We start from the raw sequence: 4778 nt of genomic DNA on the forward strand, positions 1-4778 counted from the left end.
AGAACTAATACCAATACTCCTCAAATTGTTCCACACAGTAGAAACAGAAGGAACATTGCCAAACTCTTTTTATGAGGCTACAATTATGCTGATACCCAAACCATAAAAAGACATTACTAAGAAAGAGAATTACAGACTAATCTCACTAATCTCATTAACAATGATACAAAAGTAGTCAATAAAATAATGACAAATTGAATCCATGACCACATCAGAAAAGTCATCTACCCTGATCAAGTTGGCTTCATCCCAGAGATGCAGGGATGGTTTAACATGGAAATCTGTCAATATAATCCACCATATAAACAAACTGAAAAAAAAATCATCATCTCATCAGATGCTGAAAAAGCCTTCAACAAAATACAACAAAGTTCTTGGGGAAAGCAGGGATATAAGGAACATACCTAAACACAATAAAGGCAATATACAGCAAGCCAACAGCCAACATCAAAATAAATGGAGAGAAACTCAAAGCAATCCCATTGAAATCAGGAATAAGACAAGGTTGTCCACTCTCTCCATATATATTCAATATAGTTCTTGAGGTCCTAGCTAGAGCAATAAAACACCAAAAGGAGATCAAGAGGATACAAATTGGAAAAGAAAAAAATCTAACTCTCACTATTTGATGATGATATGATAGTTTACATAAGCGACCCCAAAAACTCTATAAGGAACTCTACAACTCATAAACACCTTCAGTAATGTAGCAGGATACAAGATTAACTAAAAAAAAAATATCAGTAGCTCTCCTTTACACAGATGATAAATGGGCTGAGAAAGAAATCACCTGTCACAATAGTCACAAATAGCATAAAACACTGTGGAGTAACTCTAAGCAAACAAGTGGAAGACCTGTATGACAAGAACTTTAAATCCTTGAAGAAAGAAATTTAAGAAGACACCAGAAAATGGAAAGATCCTCCATGCTCTTGGGTAGGTAAAATTAACATAGTAAAAATGGCAATCTTACCAAAAGCAATCTATAGATTCAATGCAATGCCCATCAAAATCCCAGCAAAATTCTTCACAGACCTTGAAAGAATGGTACTTAACTTCATATGGAAAAGCAAAATCCCAGGATAGCCAAAACAATCTTGTACAATAAAGGAACTTCTGGAAGCATCACAATCTCTGACTTCAAACTCTACTACAGAGCTACAGTACTGAAAACAGCCTGGTATTGGCATAAGAACAGACAGGATGACCAATGGAACTGAACTGAAGAGCCAGATATCAATCCACACAACCTATAAACCTGATTTTTGACAAAGAAGCAAAAAATATAAAATGGAAAAAAGAAAGCATATTTAACAAGTGGTGCTGGCATAACTGGATATCAACATGTAGAAGAATGAAAATAGATCCATATCTATCACCACGCACAAAACTCAAGTCCAAATGGATTAAGACCTCAACATAAAGCCAATCACACTGAACCTCATAGGAGAGAAAGTGGGAAGTACACTCGATCGCATAGGCACAGGAGACCTCTTCCTAAATATAACCCCAGCAGCACAGACACTGAGAGAAATAATTAATAAATGGGACCTCCTGAAACTGAGAAGCTTCTGTTAAGCAAAAGATAAGGTCCACAAAACAAAATGACAGCCTACAAAATGGGAAAATACCTTCACCAACCCCACATCAGACAGAGGTCTGATCTCCAAAGAACTCAAGAAACTGGTCATCCAAAGAACAAATAATCCAATAAAAAAAATGGAGTACAGACCTAAACAGAGAACTCTCAAAAGAGGACTCTAAAATGGCTGAAAGACACTTCAGGAAATGCTCAACATCCTTAGCCATCAGAGAAATGCAAATCAAAACAACTCTGAGATTCCATCTTACACTTGTTAGAATGGCCAGGATCAAAAACATTGGTGACAACTTATGCTGAAGAGGATATGGCATAAAGGGAACACTCCTGCATTGCTGGTGGTAGTATAAACTGGTACAGCCCCTTTGAATATTAGTATGGCAATTTCTCAGAAAATTAGGAAACAACCTTCCTCAAGACCTAGTAATACCACTTTCGGATATATACACAAAGGATGCTCAATCGTATCACAAGGACATGTGCTCAGCTATATTCATAGCAGCATTGTTTGTCAGGGCCAGAACCTGAAAACAACCTAAATGCCCCTTGACTGAAGAATGGATAAGGAAAATGTGGTACATTTACTCAATGGAGTATTACACAGCAGAAAGAAATAATGACATCTTGAAATTTGCAAGCAAATAAATGGATGGATCTAGAAAACACCATATCAAGAGAGGTAACCCAGACCCAGAAAGACAAATATCATATGTACTCACTCATAAGTGGCCTTTAGACATAAAGCAAAGAAAACCAGCCTACAATTCGCAATCCAGAGAACCTAGACAACAATGAGGAGCCTAAGAGTGACATACATGGAATTAATCTCCATGGGAAGTAGAAAAAGACAAGATCTCCTGAGTAAACTGGAAGAGATACATAGATCTAATCTCCATGGGAAGTAGAAAAAGACAAGATCTCCTGAGTAAATTGGGAGCATGGGGACCTTGGGAGAGGGTTGAAGAGGAGGGGAGAGGATAGCTCAATAAAATCAAATAAAAATAAAAAATAAAAAATTCAATCATATAATTTTTTTACATTTACGTATTTCCTGTGGAGGGGCCTCCTGTGTGTCACAGTATGCCCGTGTAAGTCAGAGGATAACTTGTAGAAGTAAATTCCCTCCTTCCCCCATGTGGGTTCCAAGTATTGAACTCAGGTCGTCAGACTTGCCAGCAAACACCTTTACCTGCTAAGCCATCTTATCTTAAATCTGAATCAGGATTAGTTTACTCACATGGGCTCACTCAGCAGAGATTCTTCATTTGGTGTTTGGAGTTCAGGGAACTCAAACTGTCTGCTTTCAAACGGCAAGGCCGGTAGTGTGTTTTCTCAATCTTACCCCAGAGGCATATTAACCCCCGGCTCTGTACCATAGTTCAGTCCTCAGTAATCTTCCCCTGTCCTTCCACAAGACGTCACTTCAGTCCGTTGGGTCAGTGACATTATGCCGATTGAAGCTGCCGAGGGAGAAGTCCCAAACATTCTCTACTTCTTGGCAGGATTTGTGTGTCAAGATTGGGAAATGAATATGACCTCAATTTAGGAGCATTCTTCGGGGGAGATTCAGAGGTCACGCTCAGTTCAGATAGGCCAAAGCATCTAAGGTGGAAGACGAACTAGTGTGTATCTTTCTACAGCTAAATTAAAGAGAGAAACGGTACCTAGTTGGCCTCTTTGGAGACAACACATTCCTCGTTTGGGTGCTACTGTCATTTACTGAGTGACCCGGGGAGCTGCTAGTCTGAATGGGATCCAGAACAGAAGAAGGCTCTCCAACAGATCCTGGCTGCACAGGAGCTGTGCAGCTGCTGGTTTGGGCTGTGGATTCCAGCAGATTTATGGGTGCTGCAATGACAGTGGCTGTTTGCAGCCGGGTGCTGCTACAGGTGAAATGTCCGAGCCTTTGGACACTGGAGCAAAGCCCTCTATTTCCTAAGGGAAACAACTTTGCTCTTGAGAAATGTTTGACCTGCTGCTGGACCTTAGCAGAGACTGAATGTTGACAGGCTGGGCTGGCTTGGAATTTTCTATGGAGTCCAGACTGGTCTCACGTTCACAATCCTCCTGCCTCAACTTCCTAAGTGCTGGGATTACAGGCATGACTCCCATGCCCGTTCTTGTCTTTGTCTTGATGGTTCATGCTGATATCTCAGTCATCTGAGAGTCCTTCATTCTTACTGGACAAGGTCAGGAAGGTCATGCTAGTGACAGATCTCTTCTCCAGACTGCGCTACCAGAGGAGGTAGTAACAGTTTCAAAGTAATTTGATGATAGATCTTTGCTGGGTGTCACTTAGCCATGTCTGAGGAGTCGGTTACCATGGAAAAGAGTGGGTTCTTCATAATGGGACCCAGTTCCTTATTTGCATCCTTTTAAGCATTTGGGTTCTATTCTCTGTCATGCTACAGAAGTTCTGACCTTCTGACCTTGTTGGATGTAGGTCACCGTCAAATCCAAGTTCAGTCAATGAGCAAAGCCAGCTAATAAAGCCATCCCAGCTGTGAAAGCTAGAACATTGAATTCTGAATCTTTTAAAAGTCTCCCCACTGGCAAGTTCAGCCTGATCCAGCCAAAGTTCAGGCTTCTTGTCTAATCCCCTAATAATGACACAGACAGCAGAAGGTAAGAGTGGCAGAGATACCGTCTCTTCCAGCCCTTGTCTCACCAGAGAACCTCAAAGCAAAAAGAGACCCACGCAAGTGTGAAGAGTCACAGCATCCCAGAGGACCTTGTTTCTTGACGCGAGTAAGCAGTTTTAGAGGCTGCCACTAGCCCCCAGTGGTGGGGGCTGGGGCTGGAATAGGGCAGAGAGCTGGAGACATCTCCAGAAGCTGGGAGGTGGTGAGAAACTGCTTTCTGACTGGGGAAATGCCTGTTAATGGCTCCTCACCAGCCTCCCACGCTCATGTTCTGCTGGGATCACAGGGTGTTCTGCCAAGGCCCTTGGCTACTATGAGTAAGTCTGGCCTGCACAGCCTCCGTGAATGGAGATGGACGAGGACTCTAGGCACCAAGCAAGAGGCATTGCCCGCCCGTATTCACTCCATCCTTTACTGAAGAAAACTGAGGGGATACTCCTCAGTACCAAACTTATCCAGGGGTGTAATTCTATAGGCCCTGGCTCCAGTCTATCAATATGCTCTTACCTGGATGCATCCTGCCTGTCCCGAGCAAG

The sequence above is a fragment of the Microtus ochrogaster genome, linkage group LG4 (genome assembly GCF_000317375.1).
Source record: "Microtus ochrogaster isolate Prairie Vole_2 linkage group LG4, MicOch1.0, whole genome shotgun sequence".
Classification (NCBI taxonomy): domain Eukaryota; kingdom Metazoa; phylum Chordata; class Mammalia; order Rodentia; family Cricetidae; genus Microtus; species Microtus ochrogaster.